This window comes from Amblyomma mixtum, chromosome 6 (genome assembly GCF_055824585.1).
Source record: "Amblyomma mixtum isolate Tamu chromosome 6, ASM5582458v1, whole genome shotgun sequence".
Classification (NCBI taxonomy): Eukaryota; Metazoa; Arthropoda; class Arachnida; order Ixodida; family Ixodidae; genus Amblyomma; species Amblyomma mixtum.
In genome coordinates this window covers 44,174,999-44,184,269 of record NC_143017.1, presented here as the reverse complement: position 1 = coordinate 44,184,269, position 9,271 = coordinate 44,174,999, and positions in this window count along the sequence as shown.

The window sequence follows — 9,271 nt, the reverse complement described above, 5'->3', positions numbered from 1 at the left end:
TCGATCCCGGCCGCGGTGGTTGAATTTCTATGGAGGCGAAATTCCAGAGACCCGTGTGCTGTGCAATGTCAGTGCACATTAAAGAACCCCAGGTGGTCGAAATTTTCGGAGCCCTTCACTACGGCGTCTCGCATAGCCTGAGTCGCTTTGGGACGTTAAACTCCATAAAAGAAACGAAATGAAACCAAACCTCTTCGTGAACATCCACGATTCTGCCCCATAGTTGAGTACCGGTAAGATACAGCTGTTGAATACTTTTCTCTTGAGGGGTATTGGTAAACTGCCAGTCATGATCTGAGATAACCTGTCATATGCGCTCCACCCCATTCTTATTCTTCTGGTCGTTTCCCTCTCATGATTCGGATCAGCTCTCACTACCTGCCCTAAGTAGATATATTCCCTTACTCCGTCCACCTCCTTGCTGTCAATTGCGAACTGCTCTGCCCTTACTAGACTGTTGAACATTACTTTGGTTTTCTGCATGTTAGTTTTTAGATCCACCGTTCTGCTCTGCCTAGCTTTTAAATCATGCATTGCAGTTCATGTCCTGAGTGACTTGGCAAGGCAATGTCATCAGCGAATCGCACATAAGTTACTTAAGTATTGTCTATTAACTCTCGTAATAAATGAAGCTTAAATATAGGGGGCGGTTATATTCTGCGCATTTGTCTATCACCTGACTGATAGTGTGAATATGGTCTATTGTCGAGTATACTTTACGAAAGCCTGCCTGATTATTTGGTTGATTAAACTCTAAGGTTGTCCTGACTCTATTAGCGATTGCCTTAGTAAATACTTTGTAGGCAACGGACAGTAAGCTGATCGGTTTGTAATTGAAGTCCTGACGTTTCCTTTCTTAAGAATTAAGATAATATTAGCAGTCTTCCAAGCTTCTGGTACGTTCAAGGTCATAAGGCATTGCGCATACAGGGTGGCTAGTTTTGAGAGCACAATCTTTCCTCTGTCCTTCAACAAATCTGCTTTTACCTGATTCTCACCAGCTGCTTTCCCACCCGCTGCGGTGGCTGAGTGGTTAACGCGCCCGTCTACCTAGCCGGAGTACCTGGGTTCGAATCCGGCCACGGCGGCCACGTTTCGATGGAGGCGAAACGAAAACGTCGCCCGCGTGCTGTGCGAAGTGAGTGCGCTTGAAATGATCCCCAGGCGGTCGAAATTATTCCGGAGGCCTTCACTACGGCGCCTTTCTTCTTTCTTTCTTTCACTCCCTCCTCTATCCCTTCCATTACGGCGCGGTTCGAGTGTCCACCGAGGATATCTGACAGTTACTCCGTCATTTCCTATCCTCAAAACCAATTTTCATTTCTTTTATCTTCGACTACGTGCCTTAGGTCTTCGATGTCGCCGTAGTCAAGGCATGGGCACTCAACTTCATCGATGCGGAGGGGAATGCGTTAGCAATTCGGCTCCGATTTCGTGAGCGCAACTCGTGGCGCCCTCTTCGTGCATTCACTCTAATTGGCGCCTGAGCCAGGGGTTCGTGACTCCCTTTTTGAGTAGCTGCGCCAGATAGTGTTACTGCATGAGAGGCTGGTAGTTGCACACACGGGGAGGAAGTCTGCTTGTCATATTTTTCAGTTTTTATTATGCGCTAGCATAGGGAGGCCGTTGAAGCGTCTTCTCGGCGTTGTGTCACTGTCACACTCGACGATGCGGCGGCTTCTACGGCAAATGTTGTTGGCCCCCATATTGTCACACAAGTATGGGACTGATTGCGTTCGAATCTGCAAAAGATCTAGTACAGCAATGCTAGTCGCCACTAGCGGCAACCATCAGTCGGGAGTCGACCCGTGAAAACACATGAATGGGTGTGGTTCACACTATAGCTGGCTTTGTCATGGGTGTCTATGGGCTTCGGCTATGCTATTGCTTTGTCACACGTGATGAGCGATTAGATGTTCCGCTTTGAGAGTAATTTTCAAATTGTTGAAATTTTATCTCAAGTTGTATGAAGCGTTTCACCAAATGCAATCATGAGTAGGTTTCATAAACCCGCATCCCCTCTCATCAATCACAGACACTTCGAGCACCCTCCCCTGCAAAGAAGCAGCGCCGTACCCCGCCACGCGGACCGCGGACCGATACCTGAACACGAGGAGATCCGGGTACTAGGGCTTTTCATTCATCATAGGCGCAAGATAGACACTACCCTAAACAAACTACGTAAGGTGGGGAACCAGGTGGGTCGGATACTCCGCCGGGTGTCCAATAAAAGGGGGGGACTACGATGCAAAGATGCCCTGCGGCTGGCCAATGCATTCGTGACCAGCCGGATTTTATATTCGGCTCCCTACCTCCACCTACGCAAATGCGATGAGAATGCCTTAGAAGTAGTTCTCCGCAAGATTTATAAGAGAGCGCTCGACCTCCCCATAACGACGTCCAACAAGCGTCTCCTCGGTCTGGGGATGACCAACACCTTTGGGGAGTTACGAGAAGCTCATCTTAACAATCAATACTTGCGCCTAAGCAAAACACCTGCGGGGAGCCACCTTCTGACCCGCTTACACATATCCTACGCAACACATACAGAAGAACGGGTCCGCATCCCTGAAGCCTGGCGCTTTGCACTCCAGGTGCGACCCCTTCCGAAGAACATGACTGCAGACACCCATGATGGTCGCCGTCTCGCGCGGGCGGAGGCTATTTCTCAACAATATGGCCATAAGCCAGGTGTCTTCTATGTGGATGCGGCCGGCCCACACCATGGGGGTTGGTACACGGCGGCCGTCATCCACCAAAACACTACAGTTCAGTTCCTTACTTTCCGTGCCCCAAACATTACATTTGCCGAAGAGATCGCCACTGCACTGGCCGCCGCAGATCCAGAGTCCCGAGTCATTATTACGGACTCCAGGGGCGCCTGCCGCAATATTGAGCAAGGGTATATTCCATACCGTGCTTTCAAAATTCTCCACGCATGCGAATACACAGGGTTTCCGAGCCATCGTACCATCGTGTGGGCTACGGCTCATGCGGGTCTTGAGGGGAACGAGGCAGCCGACGCTGCCGCCCGCGCGCTTACACACCGGGCGTCGCCTCATCCGCAGCCTGATCCGGAATTCAATTTCAATCCGGCCATCACCTTTAAAGAGATCACCTCTCTTTATCAAAATTTCATGGTCTCTATCCCCCTCCCTGTAATGGCCTCACCAGGGTGGAGGAGCGCTGGCTTCTCCGCCTCTATACCAATACTGTACTGTGCCCGGCAGTACTTAAGCACTTCAATTCTTCTTTCTCGGGCGCGTGCCCACACTGTGAGGAGGAGTTTTCGGACACCTACCACATGGTGTGGGCATGCCCTTCCAATCCTGCCTACCCACCCCACCTCCATCCCACCCGAGAGGACTGGGAAGCTGCCCTGCGCGGCTGCTCCGAACTCCATGCCCAACAGGCATTGGTAGCTAGAGCCCGGGCCGCTGCGGAAGCTACAGGGATCCCGGACTAGGGATCCCTCCTAGTGTTTGTAAGGGGCGGGCCCTTCCGGCTCGCCCCATCGACCTCTCACTGTAAATAGGAATAAAAGTTTTCCTCCTCCTCCTCCCCGCCACGCCACGCCACACTAAACAAGCAGCACTCGAAGCAAAATTTGACCAGAAACTTAAAAGAGCTGGACTCCCGCCTAGAGGCCAGATTGAATCACCTTGCCTCCACGCTCACCGAAAAATATGAGCAGCGCATGGTCGCTACGCTTACCAAGATGCTGGAGCCCATGGACATAACCTTACCCATCCCTTCACCCAACTTCAATCCCCCTGCACTCCCCCCATCCTACCTCCGCAAGCACAAACCACCTTTCCTGAGCAACACATACCAATTGACACCCGTCTTACTACCCTCCTCAATCCCCCCCCCCCTATTCAGTATAGCGGGTGCAGCACTAATTCTCTCTCCATCTTGGAGTTGCCGCGGCATCCGCACCAAGCGCGCACCTCTGCAACTTCTCGTTCCCACTATCACACCCACGCCCCACATTCTTCTTCTCCAGGAGACTGCACACCGGTCACCACTCCCCTGCTACTCATCACGCTCAGATACCACTAACACACACGGGGCGTCCACACATCCACCGCAGCCTCACCTACAAAACTCATCACATCACGTCTGAGACGCCCTGCGTGATCACAGAACTTATACATCACAAACATGGACTTCCTCCAATCTTTGTAGCAAACATATATTACCCCCCGTCCCAGCCGAAGGCCCCGCTGGAATCACTTCTGCGAAACCTACACCATCTAGCAGGGAAACATCTCCTACTTATCGGTAGGGACTTCAACAGTCAGGATACGCAACCACGAGGCTCTGGCTTCTCCTGCAGAACCTGCAACTCACTGTTCACAACACGTTTCAGACGCCTATGCGGATCGGCAACAGTGTCAGCATGGACAGCAGTACGGACGTGACGCTGAGCCGCTACGTCCGCGGTGTTACCTGGAACAGAACACAACATACACTGGGCAGTGATCATTACATTATACAAACAACAGTCCTGTACAAACCACCCCGTCACGCAAATACAACACATAAACTGGGGTGCCCTTCGCGCTGCTCGCACCGCCATCCCAGACACTCCCATCGCAGACATCAACAGATGGGTGCAATCACTCAAGCATGACGTTCACCACAGCACGGGACACATTGGAACTACAACCGAAACCCCTGCTCTGGACACACGCCTAGCTCACCTCTCCGAGGCTTATCACAGCCTCCTAGAACGCTCGAAAGGCAACAAACATAACAGGACACTTAAAAAGCGGCTGGCCGCGTTGCAGACAAAAATTTCCAACAACTCTGAGGAGCTCTGCCGATCCAACTGGCGACAGATATCTGACGGCATCGCCGGAAACCTGTCCAGCAAACGCGCATGGCAACTCCTCCGGCACCTCATTGACCCCACATGCACCAAATCAGCAACACTACACTACGTGACACGCCTCACACGCGAACACATTGACGATCCCAACACCCCTCCAGACGCTCTTCAAACCATGTACACCACTCCAGGTGCCCCCCCCCCCCCCCCCCCACCTCTACCCCAATACACGGGACAAGCCAATCCGACACTCGGCATTGACATCACGGAGACGGAAGTCAGAGCGGCCCTCCTGATTCTCCGCGCCAACTTCGCACCTGGTGCAGACGATATCACAAACTCCATGCTCCGTAATCTGGACGACCAATCGATCACCCAGATTACGAAATACTTCAACCAGTGCTGGAGGGAGGGTAACCTCGCGTAGTCCTGGCGCCACGCGAAGGTAATATTCATACCCAAACATTATCATCCACTTACACTCCAAAACTTTCGGCCGATTTCGCTACCCTCATGCCTCGGTAAGCTCGTCGAGCATGTTGTGTTAGGGAGACTCACTTAAAGGTTCCCAGGTGGTCGAAATTATTTCGGGTACTTCCACTACGGCACCTCTTTCTCTCTTCTTTCTCTCCCACCTTCCTCGCTTCCCTTGCGGCGCGGTTCAGATGTCCACCGAGATATGTGAGACAGAGAGAGAGAGAGAGAAAACTTTATTACAACAGGAATTCGGGGCACGCCCCAGGGTCCCCGCACGACCCCACTCCACTCAAGTGTTTATGTTCCTGAGGTCCATAACACTGGGAGCCCCGCCGGTTGCGATGGTCTGCACGGCCGGGTCCTCCGAGCGCAGCAGGGTCTCCCAGTCCTCCCAGGTCTTGAGGTTCTCTAGGTCGCGCGGGGCAGGGTCCGCCGGGCAGAGGGAAAGGATGTGGAGGGAAGAAGCGAAGGGTTCTGGGCATACGGCGCATGCCGGAGTTGGGAAGGAGGGATGATAGTGGGCTAGGGTAAGGGGCAGATACTGCTCCATTTCCTTTCTTCAAAAACCAATTTACCAATTTACAACACGATCCACATCTAGAGTCTGTGAAGTGGCTCTTGGTTCAATTTGCTTCCTGCATTTTCAAAAAGGAAAGTAGCCTGCTGCAGGCAAGCCCGAGTCTGTTGTACGAATGGCGACAGGGAGTGGAGGTTGCATGAACATTTCTTGACTATTTTGTGATCGCAAATAAGTTCTTGTATGCTATCTTCGTTGTTGTTTGTAGGCCTATACTACGTTCATACACTGCACATACTTTTCACATAGTTTATTTCTGAGGCGGCTGTCGTTCAGTGGTCAGTTTTGTGCTGTTTTTTGCCACTTTTTTAGATGCTGACACACGGCCGTAGGACGCTTGTCTTCTAGTTATTTCTTGAGAACCGTTAACACTTATGAGCTTAAATCTTGCACATTTCATTAAAAACTAATAGGCATTACTATTCTATTCTTAATGAGCGACGCACATTCTATTCTTAATAAGCGACACACACCAATCTTTCTGAAATGCGCTTTGTTTCACTGCATCTGCACTACTTCTGATGTTCCACCTTTTGCGATATCAAATTTTATCTTTGTGAATGGTCGTTTCTCATAACTGTTGCGACAAGTTTCATTCCTAGTCATTTAAGGGTTAAGTAATAACTGCAGATTAATCTAGTCCTGTATCTATATATCTGGGGGATTTCCCAGCACAAGTCACATGGCGGACAGCAATCTATACCCGCATAGCATGGGGGGATTTCGCCATCATCTATCCGCACAGGATGCCATGCTGCAACTCACACACGACATTTTTGACCCGCTTCTTCCAGGTAACGCCAAGGCAATGATTTTTGGATCTCTCTAAAGCTTTTGATCCCATTGAATATCAGGCGATCATGACTTCCCTATCCCCATTGAACATCGATATGCGCACGTGCACCTACATTCAAACATTCCTCACTCACCGCACGGCTGAGATACACTTAGGCCCTCTGTCTTCACCCTCCAACACGCTTCAGAGTACCGGCACCCCTCAAGGGCCCGTCCTTTCCTCCTTCCTGTCTAACATTACCCTCATCATCCTCGCCCGAAAATTCGCCACTATTCCAATTTTTGGCATCTGCTCTCAAGGCAAGATGTCTGCTAAATAGCATTACAGCAGTTGGCCTGCATAACTGTGATAAAGAAATACGTCAGCTCAGCAGGACGAAATCCGGCGGGTAAGGAGGCTGAAGAGACAGTGAACATGGCCTTGAATGGCGGTCCATACATGGGGCGCAAAGGCCTGTGTCAGATAAGACATGACTAGCGCCGGCGAATCCAACCTAGCATCTCTGCACAATTGGTTCACCACACGTTTAAAGGGTGGTTTTCAGCGTACGTAGGAAGCTTTGGTGATCTATGTTAATAACGAATAGTATCCCAGCAAACCAAAAACCTCTCAGAGACGTTTGCTGGGATACTAATCTCTGAGTTTCGCTTACCCTAGTGGCACTGCCCTTTTGCCTGCTGTGTAAGACCAATGTCAGGAGCTAGAATTCAACAAGCTGTCGAGGCTTTTATCCATAGGGCAAATGAAATGTTGAGTAACTGATAAGCCTTAGTCGCGATGTTAGACTCGCTCATCGCGGCGCCTGAGGTTAGCAGTAAGAGGTTTCCAGTGGTTAATACAGGTTAGTAGTAGTTGGTAAGAGTGCTCAAGCTCTCGATAGCACCGTACACTGCAAAAAAATTCCGTGAATGTTACGTACAAACTCTCCATAACAGAACAAACGCTTGCTCTGTTGCATCTGAAATGGAGGGTCCATCCGTAACACATTCGTGAAGGTGGCTGGCCGTATTATGCATTTTCTGAAACGTATTACTCGCCGTAACTGTTGGCCCCTGGACCAGGCACCACATGACGTCCCATTTCCGATCTGTGTGGTTTACTCTTGTTCAACAATGTCCACAAACTAGCATGGCGAAAATGAGATTAACCCCATGTGCAAAGGTGAAGATCCGAGGGTGGGTGATAATCAAATTAGACCCAAGTGACGCATAATGTTGCTTCAACGTTGAGGGATTGCTACAAATTGTGAGCAACATTAAATAGCAAAGGACTTACTTTGCTATAACTTTAAAAGAAGAACGTTGACTTCATAAAAAAATATTTTCACGATGTTGCTAACCACATGATAGGGTAACAATTAATAAATGCATTTAATAAATAATTTAGAAATGCAGCTTAATGAGGTCGAGATAAAAAAAAATTTAGACACAGACAATGGTTAGACAACTTCTCTAAATTGAAACTGAACACCAGCTGAAAATACATTACAAACATTACATACAAACATTACAAACAAGGTGAAAGCCGAATTTCCGTCTGCCGTTTGACAAGGAAACGAACCACTGAGAAAGCCAAAAGCATGGGCAAACAAATTTGTGAATGAAGTGCAATGTAGCAGTCACATCTTTGCTACACAACCATCAATCAAAAACGCTAACTCCTTCACGGATAACAAAAGCACAGGCACAACAAAATATTGCTAATTGCAATGTTCAACTTATTAGGTACCTATAGCCGGCCATTCATGCCTGGTCTTCCTGCGGATAAATGAAACGCTGCAAAAAAGCAGTGAGCAGCCATAATTGCTGTAGTGACAAGGAGGATGTGCACCGTCGGTGCTGCTCCCTCATTCTGACTAGGAAATAATAGCTGTTTTTTCTAGAATGTACTCTATAAGCATGAAATTCCTATCCACCTTTATTTAGCTTGCACTGACATGACCCATCATGAACTCTGCAGCTTTGACAAACATGCGGGCCAGTCGACAGCCACAGAAGACTGCAGAACCCTGCTAACTTGCAAAAAAACCAGTGCTCAGAAAGAAAAATTATAAAAAAAATGAGGAGTTCCTTATACGCACTATGTTTTATATGGTACTAAGAATGCTGCTAAGACATGGCATGAATATTGTTTTTTTCTGCTCAGTTACAAACTTTCTCGCCTGTGCTAACATATTACTGCAATGTAAATAATGAAACATGCCAGCATTGCACAACATGCTGTAAGACTTACAAAATACACCCCCTGCAAGGCTACCACATGCCTCTTAGATGTGGTAATGTTTATATCTACCAAACTATCTAGACTAAAATGAGACACCAAGCCTCTGACATCTGGAGATGTGTACCTCCCATGCAATTAGAGTGATTGGAGATGCTCCTCATTGATGGCATTTCAGTTGCTAGGTGTGGAAGGACCGGATATGAAGGTGAACAACTAGACACCCACTTTTTAAGCAACGTCACAATGAGCAATGTGCCTTGGCTTTTCTTCCATCCAAAAAGTTTTATGTTCCATGTTTACGTAACTGCTTGCATGTGCTCATTTTGGCTTGCTGAGAAGTTCTTTTCTTTGTTAAACTAGCTTT